Raw genomic sequence first — 15,892 nt, forward strand, 5'->3', positions numbered from 1 at the left:
GTCGGTCTTTTGCGTGGAGAAGTATTTTTCCAGGAACTTCTTTTGAATGGCAGACCATGTAGTGAGTGAACCAGGCTTCAAAGAATTCAACCAATACTTCGCCTTATCCTTTAAAGTGTATGGAAACACTCTCATTCGAAGTTGATCTTCTGTCACACCTGTCAAGGGAAAAGAACTCACAACATTAAAAATATCCTTTATATGAGTTAATGGATCTTCATTAGGTAACCCATAAAAGGAAGGCAACATATTAAGATGAGAAGATTTAAGCTCATAGTTTCGAGCTACAGTGGGCAGCGAAATGCTTGAAGGAGATGCTGGAATTGTTGGGATATCAAGTTCTCCCATGAACTCAATGGCAGCCATCATTTCTTCTTCTTCTTGGTCTGAACTTGCTTCCGAATTTGAAGGTGAAGAACCAGGAAGTTCAGTGTGGAGAGCAAGACTTGTAAATGTAGCAAGAGCTTGCTCTTTTGCAGTTGACAACTCCCTTTCTAGACGATTCTGAATTTCAGAGGTCACACGATTTGGTTGCAATGATGGTCCTGCGTTCAAAGATCTGGAACGTTGGAACGAAGACCTTACTTGTTCAAGGAATGGCCTGTTAGACATAAACTACCTGAAACAGAAAATTAGATTAATTAGAAACACTAAAAAGAATAGGGTAACCTTGGGCACATAACCATGGAAGAACTTTCGTTCAGTCCCCGGCAACGGCGCCAAAATTTGTTGTTAATATTATGTTAACTCGCAATTGTACGGGGCAATTAGTAGTATAGCAAGACAAGTACGAGGTCGTACCCACGAAGACTGAGAAGTTAAAACTAGTTATGTACTTAGATTACCAAATTCAAGAAAGTAGGAGGTTATGTCTAAAACAGAATTTAAAACAAGAGTGGTTGTGATTGTTGAACAAAAGAAGCAAAATGAAATTGCAAACAAAAACAAGTAAACAAATGTAACAAAGAGTGGTTTTAAGAGTTGGAAAACAGATTTTGAGACTAGGGCATTCGAATCACCATAACAATTCAATTCTGGGTTATAAAGATTCAAGTAACAAGTCTAATTCATATTCAAAGATTGATTCTAGCTAAAGTATGATTAGGCCATGGTGTTTGGTCCTAACCTTGTGTTCCTAATTCCCTAATTTGATCATTTGTTGTCTAACCTAAAATTAAGCATTAGGAACCCATTAAGCATAGAAGAACATTTTAAACAACCGAGTATGTATCTAATCCCTGTTGTCGAATGTCCATACATACTCTTCCTATTCATAGTTCAATTCGAATTAAAGCATGGTGTATACTCTTAATTCAAACCAAGATAGTTAACAAACAAGTTCTAATGGTGATCAATCATTCAAACAAGCATGTTAACTTATAAGCATAATGAATAAGAACATGAATCATGAATCAAACTTGAAACTCCAAACTTATAAACCCAGAATATTCATGTTAGGTTACATCGAAGCCCTAGTTATGGATTTAGCTACTCATAATGGAAAAGAGACTTGAACAGAAATGAGAAAACATAATGAATGCAATAAGAGTAGAAAAACCCTTTTTCTGAAGTTCTTGTGGTGTCCAAGGCTTCTCCAAGTGCTTCTCCACTTCTAATGCTTCTCCAAGAGCTTCCCCACTTCTAGAAAGATGTATGAAGGATATGGAGGTGATTTGGGATGAGTTTGAGTGAGTGGTGATGGCTAAGGAAGATGAAATTCGTAGGAAAATGGAAGAGAAGAAAGCTGGAGTTGTTTTGGTGATTGTTGGAGTGTTTGGGATTGTGAGAGTGTTTGAGGATGGTTGGAGTGAATTGTGGGGGTTGTGAATCTCAGGATTTGTTGTGTCTTGAATGTGGAATGGATGTGGTATTTATAGGGAGAGGGGAGTGATAAATCTGAATTCAATATGGCTAATGCATACAACACTTGCATTATAAAAGATGAATTGGTTGATGCACTTCACTAATGCATACAACACTTGCATTATAAAATCTGAATTGGTTGATGCACTTCTCCAATAAATCCCACCAGCAGCCCTAGCTCATCTTCATGTCACCATGACCAAGCTTCCAACCAGCTACAATAGCTCATGCCTAGCTCACCATGACCAAGCTTCCAACCAGCTCATCCTGAGGTCAGCATGACCAGCAACTTCAAGGGCTTACAACTTGGGCTAGGCTGAATCAAATGAAGACTTTAAGATGTCCATTGTGAAGTTCAGAATGTGTATGATCCAACCACACAAGTATTGGCCCAATCCAAGCTCGGAGGAGGAAGTTAAGGCCAAAACAAATTGCTAACTCATTTTCCGCGCTGATAAGATCCATCCTGAGCATGGTTCTGTGTTTGCTAGGTAACGGACTCCGGATTTATCCAATGGGGCTGAATTTTGGATATGTTATAGTACACACCCATTGGAACAACTTTCATGAAGAATGCTGCCTCATCCGAGCTGTGTAGGTTGCTGAAACAAAGCTTGCAATATGACCTACGGAACTGGACTGGCAGGGGGCTGTAGCCAAAATGAGTTTGTCTTTAAGCACTTCTTCCCTTCATCCAAATTAGGCCTTAACATGCTTGAATTGCATGAATTATGCTCTCTTGCTCTATTGGCCTACAAAACACACAAATAGAGGCAAATAACTCAGAATTATAGGAAACTAAGCAAAAGAAGTAAGTAAATTGGGCATGTATATGTATGAAATTATGAGCTTTAACACACCCCCAAACCTAGATTTTGCTAGTCCTCGAGCAAAACAAAAGAAAAACAAAGGTAAAAACAAAACAAGAAGTTAACTAGACCACTTTCGTAGGTAACTCGATTGCATTGAGCGTATGCAACAAGCCTTTAAACCTCTAGGCATCCCTAGTAGGAGGAGTTGTGTCTCCTGAGGGTTTAACAGATACGATACCCACAAACGTTTTTCTAACTCTACAAAACAAAATGGTTAGAAAAACAACTTTGAAATCAACTAATGAAAATGAAAGAAAGTTTTAGTCATACCTCCAACACCATAGAGTTGCCAAGATATGTGATCAATCAGTGTGTACAAGTGGAAGCTATAGCTCAAAGGCACACGGTTTCAAAGCAAGCACACTCAAACCTTGAATAGAGAATATGCTTTGACTCTAATTCTCACAGAAAACACTCAATCACTCAGAACCTATGGTTTAATTCTCTCAAGAAAGCATAAGTGAGTGTAAGAAATAGAAGCACAAATTGGGTTAGATCTCATGAAAGGAATTAAATACTAAGAATAGAGATACACACATACTTACCAGCACCCATGAATACATCCTCAAAGATCAGCTAGGTCTTTCACAATGTTGTAATGAAAGGCTAAGGTTTAGGGGAAATGGAAGAATTGGAAGGAAAAACAAATAACTTAAGAACATACCAAGGTTGCATGCTTCATTAATCTGCAAGGCATCATTGATTTAGATTGGCATGGCAGCAAACTTCATGGTATCACCTGGCATAGACTTTATTTCTCACACTTAGATCATATTGAAACACTTTCATCTTTGTTGATTTGATATGCATCTTCTTTACTTTATTGCACATATTCACACAAAATTCTTATTTAGGTACATGGCTGCAACTTCCTGGCTTCAAACTTTATGTTGGCAAACCTTGGTATATTTCTAAGTTACTAGGGTATGGCTACAATAGGTTAAGTATCTCAGATTGAGATACAAAGGTAGGGAAATGATGAGGGTGATAGAAGAAAAGGCTTTGAGTTTTTGGCTTCAAGAGGGCTAATGGAACACACATATGGGTAGGGTGAAAAGAAAGCATATAGAATGGTTATACACACATAGCCTAGCATCACTTCAATGAGTTCATTCATGAATGAGAGCAAGCATATGATATCTGCAAAAGAGAATCATCCTTAGTATTCGATCAAAATGAAATGATGAGATCAATTAGAGTGAATTGAAGAAAATAAGTATGGATGAGAAATAGAACACTTAAAACCCTCTCAAGAAAGCAATTAGGCTCGATATAGCTCACTAGGGTAGTCTCCACTATTTTCCTTCAAGAATTTGAGCATGGTACTTTAGCCACCAGAATTCTAAGAGCCAAAGCTTTGTGAAGTGCAAAATTCTGATATGAAAACCTCAATGGCAGCTCCATAGCATCGATTGTATGACATTTAGAAAAAAAAATTAGTGACAAATGAACGAAAATTGAAACACAAATGAATGAAATTTGAAAACCTTCCCCCCAGACCTGAATTAAACATTGTCCTCAATGTTAAAGCAAAGTAAAGATGATTGAGAACAAGTAAATGATAAAGGGAAAAGTTAAGAAAAAGGTTTAGAGAAAAAAAAAGATAAAAAAAAATGAATATATAAGCAACTCATGGATGACCAGTTAAGGGCCTCAGAAAACACAGCCAGGGGATCCGGGAAGGTTGGAGGGGTCACAATGGTCCCGCTTAAAACCCAAACTTCTTAGACACCGAAGGTGTCGCCTAAAGAACTCCTAGACACTGTATTGACGGAGGTGCTCACTGGGGTTACCAAAAGTTAGCTTATAAGAAATTTTATTTATTTATTTATTTTTATATTTATTTATTTATAAAAAGGAACAGAAACTTAAAATGACTAAAATAAAAACAAAACAAGTAAAGAGAAAGGATTGAAATGCTTCCCCTTGATGCGATTAGGTCAATTGCTACCAAGCACCTTCTTCTTGAACACATGGGTTGCCTCCCAAGAAGCGCCTTAGTTACTGTCTTGGCAAGACATTGTGCAATCAGCTAAGTTGATGGTACGAAGGGAAGTTGATCTACCACATGGCCAGTTTGGATGCCAGCTGAAACTCCCTCATAGAATGGCTTTAAACGTTGTCCATTTACTTTGAAAGTCGAGCCATCTTTAGGGTTTTGAATCTCCACAACTCCATAGGGAGAAACATTGACCACGGTGAATGGGCCTTGCCATCTAGACTTCAATTTTCCTGGAAAGAGACGCAAACGTGAGTTAAATAAAAGAACTGACATACCTTTGGAGAACTCTTTCCGTTGAATGTTTCTGTCATGGTAACTCTTGGTTCGTTCTTTGTAAAGCTTTGCATTCTCATAAGACTCATGTCTAATTTCTTCCAATTCATTGAGCTGAAACTTTCTTGCATGGCCTGCCTTGTCTAGATCAAAATTCAACTTCTTGATGGCCCAAAAAGCATTGTGTTCAAGCTCCATTGGCAGGTGACAAGCTTTCCCAAACACAAGACGATAAGGGCTCATTCCAATGGGAGTCTTATATGCAGTCCTATAAGCCCATAATGCATCATTGAGCTTGGCTGCCCAATCTTTCCTTGTATTGTTCACCACCTTCTCCAGGATGTGCTTAATTTCTCTATTGCTTATTTCCACTTGACCAGAAGTTTGCGGATGATATGGTGTAGAGACTCGATGGGTGATGTTGTACTTTTTCATGAGTGTTTCGAATGGCTTGTTACAGAAGTGGCTGCCTCCATCACTAATGACAGCCCTTGGAGTACCAAACCTTGTGAAAATATTATCCTTCAAGAACTTCAGCACCACCTTATAATCATTGGTTTTGGTGGCTATGGCTTCCACCCATTTAGACACATAATCAACAGCAACAAGTATGTAAGTATAACCAAAGGAAGATGGGAATGGTCCCATGAAATCAATACCCCACACATCGAAGAGCTCCACAACAAGTATGTTATTCAATGGCATTTCATTCCTGCGACTTATGTTCCCCATCCTTTGGCACCTATCACACTTAACACAAAAATTAAACGCATCTTTGAATAGAGTGGGCCAAAAGAAACCAGATTGCAGAATTTTAAGTGCTGTTTTCTTAGCTCCAAAGTGACCTCCACAAGCCAATTCGTGGCTATGCCTAAATATGCTTTCTTGCTCTTCTTCTGGAACACATCTTCTGATGAGTTGATCTGGGCAATGCTTGAATAAGAAAGGTTCATCCCAGACATAATGTTTCACCATGGAAAAGAACTTCTTCTTATCCTGAGAAGTTAGATCATTTCTAAGAACACCACAAGCAAGATAATTAACAAAATCAGCATACCATGGCTCTTTGACTTGGGCAGCATATAGTTGTTCATCAGGGAAAGTCTCATTCAAGGGTAGCACAGCTCCTCCTTTTTCTTCAATCACAATTCGGCTCAAATGATCAGCTACCACCTTCTCACATCCCTTCTTATCTCGAATCTCCAAATCGAATTCTTGTAGCAAGAGAATCCATCTAATCAAGCGTGGTTTGGCATCCTTCTTAGTGAGCAAGTATCTAAGAGCTGCATGGTCAGAATAAACAATTACTTTAGAACCAACAAGGTAAGAACGAAATTTTTCTAAAGCAAAAACCACAGCAAGCAACTCCTTCTCTGTTGTGGAGTAGTTGATTTGAGCATCATTCAAGGTCCGGCTAGCATAATGAATCACATGGGGCAGCTTGTTCTTCTTTTGACCTAAAACTGCACCAATAGCAAAGTCAGAGGCATCACACATTATTTCAAATGGTAAAGACCAATCCGGAGCTATGATAATAGGGGCTGAAGTTAGCTCCCTCTTCAAGGTAGTAAAAGCTTCCATGCAAGCTTCATTAAACTTAAAAACAGCATCCTTAGCAAGGAGATTACACAATGGCCTTGTAATGCTTGAGAAATTTTTGATGAACCTTCTATAGAATCCAGCATGACCTAGAAAGCTTCTAATTCCTTTAACAGAGGTATGGGGTGGAAGATTTGAGATGAGATCGATCTTGGCTTTATCCACTTCGATTCCCTTGCTTGAAATCACATGGCCTAGCACAATGCCTTGTCTCACCATGAAGTGACACTTCTCCCAATTCAAAATCAGATTTGTTTCCTGGCATCTTTTAAGCACTAGAGACAAGTGGTGAAGACAATTATCAAAAGAGGAACCAAAAACTGAAAAATCATCCATAAATACCTCAATGAATCGTTCCACCATATCTGAAAAGATTGACATCATGCATCTTTGGAAAGTTGCTGGGGCATTGCACAAACCGAATGGCATCCTTCTATAAGCAAACGTACCAAATGGGCATGTGAATGTGGTTTTCTCTTGGTCTTCCGGAGCAATAGGAATTTGATTATAACCTGAAAAACCATCAAGAAAACAATAGTAAGCATGGCCAGATAAACGTTCAAGCATTTGATCAATAAAAGGCAAGGGGAAATGATCTTTTCTAGTGGATGTGTTCAACTTCCTGTAATCAATGCAAACTCTCCAACCAGTGACAGTTCGTGTAGGAACTAGCTCATTCTTCTCATTCTTCACAACGGTGATTCCGGACTTCTTTGGAACAACTTGCACAGGGCTCACCCACTTAGAATCTGAAATTGGGTAGATGATTCCTACATCGAGTAGCTTTAAAACTTCAGCTCTAACCACCTTTTTCATGTTGGGATTTAGCCTCCTTTGAGCATCACGGGATGGTTTGCTGTCTTCTTCCATTAAAATCCGGTGCATGCACATGCTTGGACTAATTCCTTTGATGTCTGCTATGGTCCACCCAATGGCTGTTTTATGCTCTTTTAGAACTTTAATTAAGCTCTCTTCTTCATGTGAGGAGAGACCTGCAACAATTATAACAGGGAGAGTTTCGTTAGCACCCAAATATGTATATTTAAGATTATTGGGAAGAGGTTTAAGTTCTAGCTTTGGTGGGATGACAATGGATGGCTCCAATTTCGTGGATGATGGTCCAAGAGGCTCGATTGGTGGCCTAAAGGATGGTGGGTATGGCGGAAACACTTCTAAGGCAGCCACCACTTCTTGGAACTCCGGTTCACAAAGATCTTCCTCTTCTTGTGTTAAGACAGCTTCTAGAGTATCATTAGACTTTCTCTGCAAAATTATGGAAGAAACCTCATGATCCACAACATCAATTGAAAAGCAAGAATCAAGAGAGATAGAAGGTTGAGATAGAGCATTAAGCATTTTAAATTCAACAGTTTCACCCAAAACAGTCATGGAGAGGGTGCTATCTTTCACTTTGATGATTGTGTCTGCAGTGGCCATGAATGGCCTGCCTAGGAGAATGGGATCAACACGATCTCCATTTGGATTGTCTTCCATGTCCATCACTACAAAATCAGCAGGGAGAATTAGTGTATTAACTTGAACTAGAATATCTTCTACAATACCTTTTGGATATTTTATAGAATGATCAGCTAGTTCAAGTCGCATTGAAGTCTTCTTCATCCCTTCTAAGCCAAGCTCTTGATAAACTGAATATGGCAAAACATTGATGCTTGCTCCCAAGTCCAACATGGCTCTTCCAACCTTCTTGCCTCCAATGTTAATGGGAATGTCAAAGCTGCCAGGATCATGGTGTTTGGTCAAAGATTGATTCTAGCTAAAGTATGATTAGGCCGTGGTGTTTGGTCCTAACCTTGTGTTCCTAATTCCCTAATTTGATCATTTGTTGTCTAACCTAAAATTAAGCATTAGGAACCCATTAAGCATAGAAGAACATTTTAAACAACCGAGTATGTATCTAATCCCTGTTGTCGAATGTCCATACATACTCTTCCTATTCATAGTTCAATTCGAATTAAAGCATGGTGTATACTCTTAATTCAAACCAAGATAGTTAACAAACAAGTTCTAATGGTGATCAATCATTCAAACAAGCATGTTAACTTATAAGCATAATGAATAAGAACATGAATCATGAATCAAACTTGAAACTCCAAACTTATAAACCCAGAATATTCATGTTAGGTTACATCGAAGCCCTAGTTATGGATTTAGCTACTCATAATGGAAAAGAGACTTGAACAGAAATGAGAAAACATAATGAATGCAATAAGAGTAGAAAAACCCTTTTTCTGAAGTTCTTGTGGTGTCCAAGGCTTCTCCAAGTGCTTCTCCACTTCTAATGCTTCTCCAAGAGCTTCCCCACTTCTAGAAAGATGTATGAAGGATATGGAGGTGATTTGGGATGAGTTTGAGTGAGTGGTGATGGCTAAGGAAGATGAAATTCGTAGGAAAATGGAAGAGAAGAAAGCTGGAGTTGTTTTGGTGATTGTTGGAGTGTTTGGGATTGTGAGAGTGTTTGAGGATGGTTGGAGTGAATTGTGGGGGTTGTGAATCTCAGGATTTGTTGTGTCTTGAATGTGGAATGGATGTGGTATTTATAGGGAGAGGGGAGTGATAAATCTGAATTCAATATGGCTAATGCATACAACACTTGCATTATAAAAGATGAATTGGTTGATGCACTTCACTAATGCATACAACACTTGCATTATAAAATCTGAATTGGTTGATGCACTTCTCCAATAAATCCCACCAGCAGCCCTAGCTCATCTTCATGTCACCATGACCAAGCTTCCAACCAGCTACAATAGCTCATGCCTAGCTCACCATGACCAAGCTTCCAACCAGCTCATCCTGAGGTCAGCATGACCAGCAACTTCAAGGGCTTACAACTTGGGCTAGGCTGAATCAAATGAAGACTTTAAGATGTCCATTGTGAAGTTCAGAATGTGTATGATCCAACCACACAAGTATTGGCCCAATCCAAGCTCGGAGGAGGAAGTTAAGGCCAAAACAAATTGCTAACTCATTTTCCGCGCTGATAAGATCCATCCTGAGCATGGTTCTGTGTTTGCTAGGTAACGGACTCCGGATTTATCCAATGGGGCTGAATTTTGGATATGTTATAGTACACACCCATTGGAACAACTTTCATGAAGAATGCTGCCTCATCCGAGCTGTGTAGGTTGCTGAAACAAAGCTTGCAATATGACCTACGGAACTGGACTGGCAGGGGGCTGTAGCCAAAATGAGTTTGTCTTTAAGCACTTCTTCCCTTCATCCAAATTAGGCCTTAACATGCTTGAATTGCATGAATTATGCTCTCTTGCTCTATTGGCCTACAAAACACACAAATAGAGGCAAATAACTCAGAATTATAGGAAACTAAGCAAAAGAAGTAAGTAAATTGGGCATGTATATGTATGAAATTATGAGCTTTAACACACCCCCAAACCTAGATTTTGCTAGTCCTCGAGCAAAACAAAAGAAAAACAAAGGTAAAAACAAAACAAGAAGTTAACTAGACCACTTTCGTAGGTAACTCGATTGCATTGAGCGTATGCAACAAGCCTTTAAACCTCTAGGCATCCCTAGTAGGAGGAGTTGTGTCTCCTGAGGGTTTAACAGATACGATACCCACAAACGTTTTTCTAACTCTACAAAACAAAATGGTTAGAAAAACAACTTTGAAATCAACTAATGAAAATGAAAGAAAGTTTTAGTCATACCTCCAACACCATAGAGTTGCCAAGATATGTGATCAATCAGTGTGTACAAGTGGAAGCTATAGCTCAAAGGCACACGGTTTCAAAGCAAGCACACTCAAACCTTGAATAGAGAATATGCTTTGACTCTAATTCTCACAGAAAACACTCAATCACTCAGAACCTATGGTTTAATTCTCTCAAGAAAGCATAAGTGAGTGTAAGAAATAGAAGCACAAATTGGGTTAGATCTCATGAAAGGAATTAAATACTAAGAATAGAGATACACACATACTTACCAGCACCCATGAATACATCCTCAAAGATCAGCTAGGTCTTTCACAATGTTGTAATGAAAGGCTAAGGTTTAGGGGAAATGGAAGAATTGGAAGGAAAAACAAATAACTTAAGAACATACCAAGGTTGCATGCTTCATTAATCTGCAAGGCATCATTGATTTAGATTGGCATGGCAGCAAACTTCATGGTATCACCTGGCATAGACTTTATTTCTCACACTTAGATCATATTGAAACACTTTCATCTTTGTTGATTTGATATGCATCTTCTTTACTTTATTGCACATATTCACACAAAATTCTTATTTAGGTACATGGCTGCAACTTCCTGGCTTCAAACTTTATGTTGGCAAACCTTGGTATATTTCTAAGTTACTAGGGTATGGCTACAATAGGTTAAGTATCTCAGATTGAGATACAAAGGTAGGGAAATGATGAGGGTGATAGAAGAAAAGGCTTTGAGTTTTTGGCTTCAAGAGGGCTAATGGAACACACATATGGGTAGGGTGAAAAGAAAGCATATAGAATGGTTATACACACATAGCCTAGCATCACTTCAATGAGTTCATTCATGAATGAGAGCAAGCATATGATATCTGCAAAAGAGAATCATCCTTAGTATTCGATCAAAATGAAATGATGAGATCAATTAGAGTGAATTGAAGAAAATAAGTATGGATGAGAAATAGAACACTTAAAACCCTTAGTATTCGAATACCCATAACCTTGTGTTCCTAATTCCCTAATTTGATCATTTGTTGTCTAACCTAAAATTAAGCATTAGGAACCCATTAAGCATAGAAGAACATTTTAAACAACCAAGTATGTATCTAATCCCTGTTGTCGAATGTCCATACATACTCTTCCTATTCATAGTTCAATTCGAATTAAAGCATGGTGTATACTCTTAATTCAAACCAAGATAGCTAACATGCAAGCCTAAATGGTGATCAATCATTCAAACTAGCATATTAACTTATAAGCATAATGAATAAGAACAAAAACCATAATTGAAACTTGGAAACTAATTCAACTTGAAAACTTAAGAAAAGAATTTACATTACAAAGAAAAATAACTACAACTAAGAAGCAAAAGGAAAGCTAGAATTGAGAACTAGAAAGCAAAATTAAGAGAATTTGAGGGAGAGAAGGGAAGGGAGCTCTAGAGAAGTGTTTGAGAGCTCCCCCCCTTGGGGTGTGTTTACAAGCTTAGAGAACTTCCCTATTTATAGGCCTAGGGGAAGTGAAAATCTGAATTCAATATGGCTAATGCATACAACACTTGTTTTATAAAATTTGAAATGGTTGATGCACTTGTATTAGAAAATCTAAATTGGGTGATGCACTTGTATTAGAAAATCTTGAATTGGTTGATGCACTTCACCAATAGATCCCACCAGCAGCCCTAGCTCATCTTCATGTCACCATGAGCAAGCTTCCAACCAGAAATGATAGCTCATACCTAGCTCACCATGACCAAGCATCCAACCAGCACATGCTGAGGTCAGCATGACCAGCAACTTCAAGGGCTTACAACTTGGGCTTCTCTTAATCAAATTAGGACTTTAAGCACTCGAAATTGAAGTTCAGAATGTCTTCTTTCCAGCCATATGTTATTTGGGCCAATCCAAGGTCGGAGGAAGAAGTTAAGGCCGAAACAAATTGCTAACTCATTTTCCGCGCTGATAAGATCCATCCTGAGCATGGTTCTATGTTTGCTAGGTAACGGACTCCAGAGTTATCCAATGAGGCTGAAGTTTGGATATGTTATAGTACACACCCATTGGAACAACTTTCATGAAGAATGCGGCCTCATCCAAGTTGTGTAGGTTGCTGAAACAAAGCTTGCAATATGACCTACGGAACTGGACTGGCAGGGGGCTGTAGCCAAAATGAGTTTGTCTTTAAGCACTTCTTCCCTTTATCCAAATCAGGCTTTAACATGCATGGATTGCATCATTTCCTATCCAAAGCCATCATTGTTACCTAAAGCTGAAAGATAAACACAAAAAGGATTAAATGCACAAGTTTAACTCAAAAACATAACCAAATCATAAGCTAGAAGGGTACAAAATGATATACAATTATGAACCGATCAGCAGTCTTGGAATTGCTTACTTTAGTTTCAAACCCCTGTCGCCGCTATGGGGGTTGATGATTTTTTCAACCCTCATGGAGGTAGCACCACCGACTCCTTCTCTCATTCTCAACCAACCATAGCCGAGTTGAGTGCCCAGGTGGCTTAGCTCCTACATATGCAGACATCGACCTCGAACCCGATTCTGAATTAGGATCCTATTTTGATGACCCTGAACCTAATCTTGAATCAAGATCTTATTTTGATGACACCGACCTCGACCTTGACTACGACGACAACGACCCCGACCCCGACCCCGACTCCAATGACAACCTTGACGCCGAATCTGCCTCTGATTCAGACCTAGATCCCGACTTTGACTCTCCGACCCCGACTCGGGCTCAGATCCCTATCCGAATTCATATCCTATGCATCTTTCGCTGCACAGATTATTACTTATCAACTAACAACCCTAACAAATGGACGAGATTGTGCATACTGTGGTGATCCGAGACATACTCGTGAGACTTATTTTAAATTGCATGGCTACCCCGAATGTGGGCTACTCTCAAAGATCGAACACAACGCGATACGACAAGTAATGGTACTGGTTATGGATTTCATACTTCGAATAAGAGTGATTGCACGAGCTGGATAATTGATTCCGGTGCAATTGATCATATGCCGTTTGATCATGATGATTTTTTGAATACTACCTAACCCCGAAGAACTTGTATTACTAACGCCAATGGAGTTACTTATCCTGTGACAAGGGTTGACACTGTTGCACTCTTATCCTCTCTCTCACTGTCTAATACTTTACTTGTTCTATCTTTATCCCATAAATTGATGTCTGTTAGTCAGCTTACTAAACAATTGAATTGTTGTGTACTCATTGACCCAATTTTTATTTGTTTCAGGATATTCACACTAAGGAGATTCTTGGTCGTGGTACCAAGAGAGGGGAGCTATATTATGTAGATGACTTCAGTTCCGGCATGGCTAACAATGTGATACATCCCTCTGATAGCAAATGAAAGAAAATCTGGTTGTGGCACCGTCGATTGGGACCTCCATATTTTAGTTATATGAAGCATCTTATACCAGATTTATTCTTAGGTTTCAAGGACTTCGACTTCACATGTGATACTTGTATTTTGGCCAAGAGTCACCGTGTGCCCTATCCGTTGAGTACAAACAAGTGTACTACTCCGTTTATGTTAATTCACTCTAATGTCTGGGGACCTTCACCTATCACTGCTCCTTCTGGTGTTCAGTGGTTTGTCACATTCGTAGATGATTGTACAGATGACATGGCTTTATTTGTTGAAGAATAAAAATGAAGTGTTTTCCCGTTTTCAGTTCTTCCACAAACAGATGAAAACTCAGTTCAATGCTCAAATACAAATTCTTCACTCAAACAATAGTGGAGAATTTGTCAATCGTGACTTTCAGGCTTACTTCCAACAACATGGAATTATCCATGAGATAACTTGTCCTCAGACACCACAACAAAATGGTGTTGCTGAATGAAAGAATCGACATTTTCTTGAAACTGCCCGAGTACTTCTGATTGGCGCGCATGTTCCTTGCCATCACTGGGATGATGCTATTGTCACTGCAGTTCACCTGATAAGCTACATACCTTCTAGTGTATTGACCTTTAAAACTCCCTTACAAGTGCTTGCACAACATGAGCCCTTGCCCTCTGTTTTCGTACTCACACCCTGAATCTTTGGATTTGTGGCATTCGTTCATATCCACAAAAATCAACGTAGCAAATTTGATCCATGTGCGCTTCGTTGTGTTTTTATAGGTTATGCCACTCATTAGAAATGTTACCGTTATTATCACCTTTTTACCCGACATACCTATGTCACTTTGGATATGACCTTTCTGGAATATGAGGTGTTCTTCCAAGACCCATCATCCAATTCTATGCTTTAGGGGAAGATATGAAGTGAAGAGCAGAATTGGAGCAACTTGGAAAATGAAGAAATTCGCCTCTGTACAGAAACGATCGATTGTCCAAACCCGAGGATTGATCATCCTGAGTCTGGAGCACAAGATTGCTCTCTGCTGAAAAGCGATCAATCGCTTGACCCACTTGACCCCTGCAAAGAGGTTTCTGATCCGAGTCCCACACCTACAGATTGCAACTCAACAATACCAATGAACCAGTCTCTTGAGAATATCCTTTTGTAACTACTCCTACTACACTTGTGAATTTAGAGGATAAATTTATTGGATACCAATTACCTTTCGGGCAGAATTGTGGGAAGCCACCAAACCGTTATTCACCTGATATTGGCAAGACATCAAAGTATCTAATTGCGTATAGATGTACTAGGGTTAAGTATTAAGTTAGATGACCTTTTTTGTCTTTTTATACAATAATAAAGAGTGCTGCTATTTCCACCCACCTTATCTTCAAAATTTTAAAGACAAATTTACCCATTTATGAAAAGACTTCTAAGGACTTAGAGAAAAGGATTAAAAACCAAAACAATTGCCTCAACCTTAAAATTAAAAAAAGTTAAAAAAATCCAAATCACAAATATCAAACGGCAAATTTCTCGCTTCCCAAGTACATGTGCCTTCAGTTTTTTTTTTTTGTGTTTTTTGTTTTTGGTTAGAGCCTTCAGCTTCTTATAGGAAAACTGAGAATAGCTAGTAGCTTGTAACTATGGGCGATTCTTCAAATTAAATATCTCATATTAGAGCATCTCCAGCGCAGGAGAAGAACCGGGCAAAAGGCCCCCCTCGCAAGCCCAAGCAGCTCCAGCGCTGCAGCCTGCAGCCCGGTTTGGCGTGGGTCCCACCAGCCCGGGCAAGCCCAAGGGCAGGTTTTGCCTGGGCTTCAAACCGAGTTTTGTGATGTCATGCTGACGTCAGCGAGCAAAAAAATATTTAAAAAAATTCAAAAAATATCCAAAAAAAATTTTCAAATTTTTTTTTTTAAATACCAAAAAATTATAAATGCTTTCCCTATAAATACATAACAATTTTATTCACTTTCTAAATTGTTTATATTTTGTTGCATAATATTTTTTTCCTTTCTTGCCTTAGACTTGCCCTAGACTTAGCCCTTGTGGGTGGAACCACAAATGCAAAGGCTGACACTATTCATGTGAATAGTGGCAGCCCTTGCTTGCTATTGCCTTAGACTTAGCCCTTGTGGGTGGAAATGCTCTTATTGCACCTTCTCTACCATCCTCTATTCCAAGATCTGATTGGTTTTCA

The sequence above is a fragment of the Prunus avium genome, chromosome 7, assembly GCF_965620075.1.
Source record: "Prunus avium chromosome 7, drPruAviu1.hap1.1, whole genome shotgun sequence".
In the NCBI taxonomy this organism is placed as follows: domain Eukaryota; kingdom Viridiplantae; phylum Streptophyta; class Magnoliopsida; order Rosales; family Rosaceae; genus Prunus; species Prunus avium.